The sequence below is a fragment of the Balaenoptera physalus genome (assembly GCF_965194825.1).
Source record: "Balaenoptera physalus genome assembly, chromosome: 3".
NCBI lineage: Eukaryota > Metazoa > Chordata > Mammalia > Artiodactyla > Balaenopteridae > Balaenoptera > Balaenoptera physalus.
The window spans coordinates 59,016,413-59,027,505 of record NC_138890.1 but is presented as its reverse complement, the minus strand read 5'-3'; the positions used below and the strand labels follow the sequence as shown (position 1 = coordinate 59,027,505).

The following is an 11,093-nucleotide window of genomic DNA, read 5'->3' as shown; positions in this document are numbered from 1 at the left end:
CACATAATACGAGCACTGCCCTTATTCTCTGTGTTTGAGTACAAACCCATTCAGAGACACAAGCTGCAGGCAGCCCTGGCACTCAGAGGCATGTGACACACACAGACACACACACACACGGCCATGCCTTCCCAGTCTCTGTGTGTGAGGGTCTGACAGTGTGCCATGGTGACCCCATCACTGTTCAAGGTCAGAGGTTGGCTCCTTGTGAGAGTGAGCCGAGTTGGGGACCAGGGTGGGGAGGGCTCGCTGCCGGAGCTTGAGGAGCTGGCCAGGACCGTCTCTACACCTTCTTGGGTCTTCTTACCCCTGGAGGATGTACCTCCCATAATATCAAACAATGAAATGCAGCCAGATCCCACACTACATATGATTTGTGTCTAACCATATGAGTTGAGCAGCTTTGCAGTTTGCATAATGCTCCATTTTGGAGACCTGTATTAAGCGTTCATTACCTGTGATTTCTTCATGTGAGTTCTGTTCATATATGAGGTCACTGACATTTTTCAGCAGAACCCTCAAAAGCCTTTAGGCCCTGGGTCTCCGGCCTTTGGTGCGTGATGGGAAACAGGGCCCCAGTGAAAGAGGTAGTGGGCACGGTGTGGGTGGAAGGTTACCATTGGGCCCAGCGCCTGTTCAGTGACAGCCAGCATGGATAGATCAGGGACTCGTGGACAGGAGACCCTCTGAGGTCAGGACCCAACTTGATCATCACCAGTTACTATCTCTTGGAGCCAAAGAGGAGGCTAAGTGAATGCTGTGGGCCCAGCCCCTCCACACTGAGACCCAGACCATGCCTGGACAGCTACATGTGTGCAGGCACCAACACAAGTGAACACTTAGATACAGGTGCCAACACATGCTCAGACAGACGCCCCAACAGACATGCATCACCCCAGCACCTAGGCACACACCTGAACAGACACACTCCCCAACAAACTGGCCCATAGACTCTGACTCAGGCACACCCATCCCCCTAAAACACAAAGACCCGCCTGGAGTGCACAGAGGTTCTCCTGGTCGAAGTCATCTGTGGACACCCCAATCTGGTGCTCAAGTCCACACAGCGAGACATACCCAGGCACATCATTACAGATACCCACATTTGACCATCCTCCCTCCCCCTTCCTCTCACACCCACCCTTCCTCTCACTCCCTGTCCTGTCATGGGGAGACAGAGCAACCCAGCCCCACAGAGCCCAAGGGGCCTGATTAACAGGTAATTCTACGAATGCCAATTAAAACAAAGTTTACTGAACAAATTGTTTGCAGTTGTGCCCCGGAACCATCATGAATTTTAATCTTGCATTGATTTGCACTGATGGAAGCTTTGCTGATGCCGGGGCCCTTTGCGCCTCCTGCTTCTCCCTCTGCCGCATGTGGGAGGAGTCATCACCCAGCCTCGGACTCAGGAGCCCCGGGGGCAGTCATCAGCCTCTGCTGGTTCAGAGACATCAGCCTAGGACCAGCAACCACAGCCCAGATTGGAGAGACCAAAGATACCTAGAAGATGGGCAAGAGTTTTAGAGATGCACAGGGCATACCCATGTGGTGTGGATAAAGAGGACCGTAAGGTTTAAGGACCCCAGTAATCTGGGAAGGAACTGGGGGCCCTGGAGCTTCTGAGGCCAGATACAAAGGCAAGGACACAGCTAGGGATATAGACACAAATGTGGCTGAGATACAGAGATGGGCGCAGATGTTGTAATAGTTCCAATACCACCTCAACTAACATGACTCCAGTGTGTATATAACCTCAGTTCAAATGACCTCTTCCAAAATAAATTTGATCCTGCCCTCCTCTCCCTTCCACCAAACCCTCTTCCCAAACCATTTCATAGTTTCCCGTTGCTTTAAAAAAATCCTTGCCTGATGTGCACCACCCACCTCACCATCTCACACTTCTCTCTCTCTTTTCCAGCCACTGTCAGTCCCCTAGGAGGAGCCGTGTTTCCTTCCAGCTTCAGGGCCTTTGCACATTCTGTTCCTTTATCTGGAGGAGTTCACCTAGTTAACTGCTTTTCATCCTTCAGGTCTCAGTTCAAGTCACTTCCTCAAGGAACCTTCTTTGACCCTCTGCCTAGATCAAGCCTCTCTGCCATTAAATGCTCTCATAGCCCTTTTGTCATTAGAGTATAAGCTTCATGAGGGCAGGGGTGGTGTCTGTATTTACTCACTCCTGTCTCCCCTATACTTAGCACAGGACCTGCCATATAGTCAGCTTTTGCCATAATAATGCTGTATAACAAACCACTCCAAAAATTTAGGGTCCTACAACAATATGTATTTCCTGCAGGCTGACTGGGTTTTGGTGGATCTGGACTGGGCTCAGCTGAGCTTTATTCTAAACTGAGCTTTATTCTAAACTGTGGACTTCCTGTGTGTGCAAAAGGCAGGAATGCAAGAGAGCATGCCTAACCACGCCCGCTTGGCCAGAGCAGGTCCTGAGGCCATGGAGGGGGTGTGCATACACGTCAGAGGGAGTGAAGAATTGGGACCAATGGAAATTACCACCTGCTGCACAAATACTGTGGTATGAAGTTGAGTACTTGCTCTGTGCTAGGTGTTGTGTTAAGCACTTTATATGCATTAATTTATTTAATTCTTGAATCAACCCTGTAAGTATTATTAACCCCATTAAAAAAAGAAAAACTTTAATTGAAAAAAATAAAAACCTGCACAAGGTAAACAATTCTAACAGCTCCAGTTATAACCAATTATATTCAAAGAAAAGTAACTCTTCTTCCTACTCCCACCCCAGCCCCACTCCCCAGAGGGGGGTTGTTCTGTCGGCTTTCTGATATAGTATCTGTATATCCAAGCGCACACATGCACGCATGAGAGATCCCTTTTTAAGAATTCAGCTTGGTACATACTATATTGAAATGGTTCTGCATCTTGGTTTTCTTCTGCATTTTTGTTTTCAACCAATAATATGTCTTGGAGCTCCTTCCTTATCAAGATCCTTGATTTGATCTACATTATTTTTTACTTATCTCCATTTTGCAGATGAGGAAACTGAGGCTTAGTTTAAGTTAAATTTGTCCAAGGTATTACAGCTCAAAAGAGCAGGGCCGGGGTTGAAATTTAGGTCTGCCTGACTTCAGAGCCTGTGTTCACAGCTGCTCTGTTCTACTATGTCAGTAGTAGACCCCATGGCATCCGCAGCATGGCCAGGGTAGATTCAGAAAAACCTCTGGGCTCCAGCTGGAGGCACTCTCAGAGAAGGATGGCACCGGGGCCCTCATGGTGCTGGGCCCACTGGTCAGCCAGGGAACCCACCAGCACTGGATCCGAGGAGTTGGGCCCTTGGCCCCAGGCCTCACCCTCAGACTACCCGCCCTTCTTGGCATCCCAACACTAGCTCTAGGCACTGAGTCAAGCCTCATCTGCCCCTCCATTGCCCCAGCAAGAGGAAAATAGCTGCAGCAGGGAAATAGGGGACCTGGGGCCATTCTTAGCTCTGTCTCTAACTTTACACCTTTGAGCAAGCCACTTGCCCATCTCTGAAAAGGGAGAATCGTTCCCACCCCCTCCTTTCAGAGGGAAGCAGGGAGACCCTGCTGAAAGCCTGGTGTGAGTGCAGCTCTGATTGGAGGAGTGTGGGTGTGGGTGCTGCCTCCCAGGCTTGGGTAGGGGCTCTGATCCCTGTGCCTGGGCGGGGTTCACTCACAATCCAGCCTTTCCGCAGAGGCGGCCCCTGTGCTATAGCAGAGGGGCCTAGAGGAGACAGAACACATCAGAGGCTCAAATCCTGCCTCTGCCACTTACTGACTCTAGGGCCTTGGGTTCCACTAATAACAGTTATAATATATTGAAGTGTTATTATGTTCCAAATGTGGGCAAACCTGCCTCATTTAACTCTCCTGACAATCCTATGAAGTAGATACCATCCTGATTTACACACACTATAAATGAGGCTCAAAGAGGTTTAAAGGACTTCCTCAAGGCCAGAAAGTAGAAAAGACTCTTCTGAGTCTCGGTTTCCTCTTCTGCAAAGTGGGTGCAGTAATATCCATCTCTCACAGCTGTGGATTAAGGAAATGGATGTGAGCCAACTAAACGGGCTTAGCAGCAGACACACAGTAGGCGCTCAGTAAATGTAAATTCCCTTCCCCATCCTCTTGGAGCTGGAGACTATACTGGAAGAGTACACTGAGATCCCCTGGGAAGCTTTAAAAAGGACTGTAGGTCCTGGGTCCTACCCTGAGAAATGCTGATGTAAGTGGCCTGGGCCTGGGTGACAGCCTGGGATTCTTAAAGTTCCCCAGGTGGTTCTAATGTTCAGTCAAAGTCGAGACGGGCTGTGTTCTAGACCCTAAGTGGGTAGAGAGGGACGACATGGGAGGCCTCCCTACCTTGCTAGCTCCTGAAATAGTGGTTCACTGGTCTTGCTACTTCAGCTCTCATCCCCCTCCCTAATCCATTTGTCATTCAACCGCCAGAGAGAGCATTAAAAACTTAAATTAGATCACTCTCCTTCAGTAACTTCCCATTGCACTTAACTATGAAAACAAAACAAAACAAAAATCCCACCTCCTTCCAAGACCCTGCATGGCCCAGGCCCTGCTTAACCCATCCATCAGTCTTCTTGTAGCCCTGGCTCCCATTGTCCCTTCTGCGCTCACTCACCAATCTGCTCCTGGCCAATTCCCACTCGCCTTTAGGTCTTATCTTACCCAGCAGTTCCACAAAGAGGTTTTCCCTGGCCATCCTTCTAGAGTTGGCCCCCTTAGTTTGGCTCTCCCGGATATTGTTAATTGCGTGATGGAAGGCACAGGTTGCTTTTAAAATCATTTCTTTATTTGTGTGTTTGCCTATTTAAAACCTGTCTCCCTCACTAGACTCTAAGCTCTGTGCAGGGAGGGTCCATGTCTGTTTTTGTTCATCGTTGTGCTCCAGTGCCTTACATAGGGTCTAGCACAGAGTTGGTGCTTAATAAATATTGGATGGATGGATGGATGGATGGACGGACGGACGCTACCAGCTCCATAGCACCTTGCAGGGCTGAGTGTTTTAGAATTTCTTAATTATTTAAGAAGTATGTATATATATTAATAGCTCCCATCTAGTGAGTACCTACTGTGTCTCATTTGATAGGAGGACTATGGGGAAAGCTACCGGAGCCTCCCCATCTTGCGTTCTCTCTTCACACTCAAAAGCTTCTGTGCTCCCCCTCCAGCTCCCCATCCGGAATTACACTATCCTTCCTCCCCAACCTGCCTTTCGGACTCTGGTCTGCGGCATCACTTCCACCTCCTAGTGTCCTCCTTTGGGCTCCTAAGCAGGGGACCTCCCCCCCACCCCTAGTCACAGCAGAGGGGGCCCGGGCCTTCTCTAAAGACTGGGTGCACCAAGCAGCCTCGTCAGAGCCTCAGTGGAGACTCAGGGAGAGGTGCTGGCTAGAGGAGCAGGAGGGGATGCAGCCAGCCGGCACCTCCAGCATCATTTAAGGCTGCAGGGGGCAGATCAGAGCAGCGAAGCGGATTGGAATGACAGCCATAGTCTGGTGGGCCTCGGGTGGGGAGAGGATGAAGAGTAGATGCCTCAAAGACCACCATGCTGGGTCTCTAGACCCTGTCTCACCCTTCCCACCCAAATCCCCAGCCTGCCAACTGCCCCTGAGTCTTGTCCAGGCTGCCTAGTCCTTGAGAGAGGACAGGCCTTTAGAAGAAGCTCAAGGGAAGGGTAGCCATATAAAGGGTTCTAATTCCCCAATTCCAAAGGGGGGGGGTTCCCTACACCAACAACAATTCTAGAACACCAGCTGGGTGTCCTATATTTCAGTTCAGTTCTGACGCTATCAGGAGATAGCATCAGATTCCGCAGGCTCGGGGCTCAGTCCTACACGATGGCCACCTCACACCTCCACTTCAGCCACCAATTGAAAGTCCAGGTTGTCACCTGTGCTACAGATTGAAGGTTCCAATGACCGCCTCCTTGGGTTCAATTAATTTGCTAGAGCAGCTCACAAAACTCAGAGAAACATTTTATTTGCTGGATTACCGTTTTTTTTGTGGGGGGGGGGGCGTTGTTTTGTTTTGTTTTGTTTGGCCTCGCCTCATGGCTTGTGGGATCTCAGTTCCCGACCAGGGATTGAACCTGGGCCACAGCAGTGAAAGCGCTGAATCCTAACCACTAGACCACCAGGGAACTCCCTAGATCAGGGGTCCCCAATCCCCGGGCCACGGACAGTTACCGGTCCATGGCCTGTTAGGAGCCCGGCCGCACAGCAGGAGGTGAGCGGGGGGCGAGGGAGTGAAGCTTCATCTGCCGCTCCCCATTGCTCCCCATCACTCGCATTACCGCCTGAGCCATCCTCCCCACTCCCCCCCCCCGTCTGTGGAAAAATTGTATTCCACAGAACTGGTCCCTGGTGCCAAAAAGATTGAGGTCCACTGCCCTAGATTACCATTTTTTAAATAAAATGATATAACTGAGGAATAGCCAGATGAAGAGATGCATAGGGTAAGGCATGGGGGGAAAGCGTGGAGTGTCCATGCTCTCTACAGGCAAGCCACTCTCCCCAAATCTCCCTGAGTTCTCCAACCCGGAAAGCTCTCTGTACGGTTCCTTTTGGGTTTATATGGAGGTTTCATAACATAGGCATGATTGATTAAATCATGCCTATGTACTGTTGGTGATTGAACTCAATTTCCAGCCCCTCTCCCCTCCCTGGAAGTCGTGGGGCAGGGTTGGGAGGGCAGTGTTAGGGGGATGGGACTAAAAGTTCCAACCTTCTAATCACATGGTTAGGTCCCCTGGCAACCAGCCCCATCCTTAGGTGACCTAGGGGCTTTCCAAAAGTCACCTCATTAACATAACAAAAATATCTTTATGGTTGCCACCAAGGGTTATAGGAGCTCTGTGCCAGAAACAAGACAAAGACCAAATATATATTTCTTATTATAAATCACACTATCACACCATGTCACCAGCGTCTGTATTGCCTCCTTGTCATCTTCACCATCTTCAAGACTGACAGTGCCAGGCACTTTACACACACACAGTGTAGCAGTTATGTAATTTGTCCAAGGTCACCACGTTGTCTGATCTCAGATCCCAGCTCTTAACCACAATACTATGCTGGATTATAGCCTAGAACCATCACCAATTCCTAATCCCAAAAGGACAGCCTCCTATAAGGTGGGGTCTGCACACCTTCTCAAGAAAATAATGGTGAAACAATTGAGCACTTCCATCGTTTTGATGGTAGATTTCCCTTCCTGCTTAGCGAAGGTGCTACAATTACTGGGGCCACTGGCAAGAGGAAATCTAAAGGAAGACAGAATGATAGGATGTCAGGCTGGCAAAGACCTAATGGCAGCACACCTTTCAGCCCCCAGGCGAAACATAAAAAGAGGTCCACAGAGGCCTCCCACACCCACCTGAAAGCAGCCATCTAAATTTGCAATTTGGGTTCTCGATATTTTTGCCCATGTTCTCATGCCGGAGCTGAGTCTTTTGCAACCGGCCTAGTTGCTGCTTTGGTAGATTTCCATTTTGAATTTCAGCTCTCTTACCCGCAAGCCCCTGGGAGCCTCCTGCTTCCTCTCATTTCTTGTGTCTTTAAAGAAAACTCTCCTTGCCTGGGCTCCTCCCATTGGATTTTGTCCTTTGGAGCTGGGTCTGTCTCCCTCCTTCTCTTCCTTCCTCTCTCCCTTCTCCCACCCAGACATATTCCTCTTCCTTATTCAACGGGGGAGCAGGACCACTGAAGGCCCTCGGCCCCAAGTGCCCTCAACCCAGCAGTGGCCACACGCCCACCCTCCCTGGTCGCAGGGGCGAGGGATGTGGGGATTCTCTGGCTGTACTGCAGTGCCTCTAGCTGCAGCTTCTCCCCCTCTCTCAGGGTTCTGGAAGATTATTAGATAATTTTCAAATTTGTAAAGCGCCTTAAGCTCCTCAGAGGAAAGGTGGTGTATGAGTGTAATAACAATAACAATCCTATCTGTCAAAGCCATTGAGAAAATGAATCTTGTTATCCTCAGGAACCAGCAGTAGGAACCTCAGCAAAAAACAAGAAAATAAAGTGTGGAGCGAGGTCTCTGACCAATCAGAGGAGGAGAAAGTGCCACCCAGGGGCCGGGTGGCATTCGAGACTCCCCCTCCCCGTAGCTCAGTGCTGGCAGGAAGGGGCTCTCAGAAAGTTACCCAAATTGCCTCTGATGCTTCACCAATTAAAATGACTTTAGGACAAGTTGAAATCAACTTAGGGAGCAAAGCGTTCTGATTTCCGAAACTCTCTGAAGGCAGTGGGGAAGACAAGTGTCTGAGCAGGTTGTCACTCACTCAGGAGTAATGATGGGAAAATCCATCCCGGTAACGTGATTGAGTTTGGTGAATTAGTGAGGATGTTTACACTGCATGCTGGAAGCTGGAGTGGGGCTGTCTGGGCGGTCGGGTTTTTGACGTGTGTGGCAGCTTCGCTCCTAATGAGGTCCTCGGACTCATCACTCTCCCTGGCTGGACTCACTGTCGCTGACTTCAAGTCAGTCTGTTTCACTCTTCGAGCAAGTGGCTAAAGGCAGAATGGGCTCTGGAGTCAGACCGGACGGGGTTTAACTCCTGGATCCGACACCGCCAGCCCTGTGACCTTGGGTAGAGCACTGCACTGCTCTGAGCCTCAGTTTTCCCATGTGTAAAATCTGTGTGCTGATAGCACCCAATTCATGATGCTGTTGTAAAGGGAAATGAGATGAGCTACCTTTTTAGTTTTTTATTCACCTCCCCAAGCCCAGCATGGTCATGGAGAGAAAAGAAAATTGAAAGTTTCCGTCCTCTTACCTGGAGTATTCATTCCCCTTAGAACCAAGAGGAGACAAGGCAGATGGAGTCACGTGGGCACACATAATGCGCCGTTCAAGTCCTGATGCAGCATCTTGACGGCTGTGTGGTCTCCACCAAGTCACTTAACCTCTCTGAGCCTTGGTTTTCTCATCTGTAAAACAGGAACAACAATATAACCTCTCTGTGGGTTTCTGAACAGCCTTTCTAAAAGTTCTGAGCAGACACTTGTCAATAAGCAAGTGGAGTCAAAGTCTAGTGGGGGGAGGACCAGAACACGTGGCCTTTCCCGGTCACCATGGCCACCTGATGGAGGAAGGGGATGCAGAGGACCACCAGGGGATATAGTGAACCTGGAGTGGGGAGGCACATGTCGGAAGGGCCCCTGGAATCCATGGGCCAGGCTTGCTGGGAGCTCACCAGAGGAAATTACACAGGGCTGCAACATGAAGGACTGAAGTCAGACTGTAAACAGACTTCCAGACAGTCGGGCAACAACAAGCCTATTCCTTCCTGGGGTCTTTGGCTATGCCTGAGCAAAACCTCCCCCGAGAGGAAAGGCCCAGCCTGGCCGTGCTGGAAAGAATGCAGAAGGATGGACAGGGTGACCCTGACGATGCTCCCGCAGAGCCGGAGAAGGAGGTCACGCTGGTCCAGCGGGCCCTCCCCCAGGCTCTCTTTGAGCTGAATCCTCTGGAGGGCTGCCTTGTGGGAACCTCCCGTGACCTTGAAGGGAAGTCGCTGGGCCTGCTCCAGAGCAGGGGCCATGTCTTCACAGACATGCCCAGGTCAGCACCAGGCCACAACTCTATTATTTAAGGGTTTCATAAGAGAGTGAACCTCCGGGCCTGGAAGAATGGCCGGGATCTTGACTCTTCCTGCACAGGAAACGCGGCAGCTGTGCCTGAGCCCTGGCTCAGCCGGCTGAGGACTCAAAGCCCCTGCAGAAGTTTCCCAGCCTGAGGGGACCCCGCTGCGGCTGAGACGATGACACCGGGCCCAGACTGGGTCTCTCCTCTCCAGCCTGAGCTGAGACCCACCCACCACCAGGCCGAGGGCTTGTGGACTCTGCGGTGATTTTATTGTAATTTCCTCGTTGTCGCAGTTAATAGCATTAGTTTGTTAATTACTGTATATTTTAAAAGTAAGAGGAAAGGGAATTCCCACTGGAGACTTGTTCTTGGCTGAAACGCTGTGATGTGAGGGTAGGGAGCGTGTGTACGGGGTAATGAGCTTGCTCTGCCGATTTCTGCTCCTCCTGACAGGGCCCGGGGCCAGAGATGGGGCTGCCTGGCCGAGGCAAGGCCCTCCCTCCTCTGCGGCACTACTTCTCAGCCCCCAAACCTCTGCCTGAGCCCCCTTCCCCTCAGCAGAGTGAGGTGCCAGGCCCAGGGAGGGGAGGGCGGGCAGTGGGTACTACACAGAGGGCCCTGGGGCTGAGGGAACCAGACCAGAGTGAAATAAGACACTGAGGAAACCACCGCTGACAGTGGCAATTGATTGAGTAGGATGGAGTTTTTCATTAGGAAACAGAGCTAGAATTTGGGGAGAGGCTCTCGCGTTTGAATTCAGAAGGAGGCTACAGCTCTCGAGGGAGAATGGAGGTGCCGGCAGCACAGGCCTAGGGAGAGGCAGGGCTGCTCACAGAGGCCTGGCTGAGGGGGTGAGCAGGGCCTGACACTCGACCCTAACTCTGCTGGCCAAGCCAGGGACCTGCTAGGGCCACGTCGGCTCAGAGGAAGGGTGCCTTTTGGTAATTCATCGACAGCGGGGCCCTGCGTGTTCAGGCTCCCCACATTCTTCCTAGCCCGAGTCATCGGGGGGACTGAAGCTGGGACCAGCCTGAGGGACCCAGGAGGAGTTAGGGGCAGAGGACGAAGAGCAGATAAGGAGGGAGAGGGGGAGGGAGGGAGGGAGACGTAAAGACAGAGAAGGATGGGGGACTGAGCAAGAACTTCATACCATCTAGAGGAGCTGATTAAATCCTAGAAGAAAATGTGATGGAAGGACTTTCTATCTTCCTATTGAGACATTTAACCTAAAAGAAATGAGTTAAATAATTTATACAGAGAACGAGTGAAATTTGCTTTGATCAAATTAAAAAATATGACTCTGGAAATAAAGTGTCCACCGCGTCCTTTCCAGGCAGCAGAAAGAGCTGCCGAGAAACAAAATGACAAAGACATAAAAATAACTAACCCTAACCCTGCGAATATTAGTGCCATATTTTTTGGGGAGATTACACGGCATCACTGTGGGCCACGCAGAGAAATCCTCTCTAAGCACCAACAGGAGAGGTTTTGCTC

The 11,093-nt window shown here is 50.7% G+C and overlaps 1 long non-coding RNA gene across 1 annotated transcript; it reads right to left on the bottom strand.

Moving 5' to 3' along the window:
- Nucleotides 1-1,232: 1,232 nt before the first annotated feature.
- Nucleotides 1,233-10,041, bottom strand: LOC309657224. Its single transcript, XR_014261721.1, has 2 exons — nt 8,788-10,041; nt 1,233-1,503 (listed from the first exon to the last, which is right to left on the bottom strand). It is a non-coding gene; the product is annotated as an uncharacterized lncRNA (long non-coding RNA).
- Nucleotides 10,042-11,093: the final 1,052 nt, after the last annotated feature.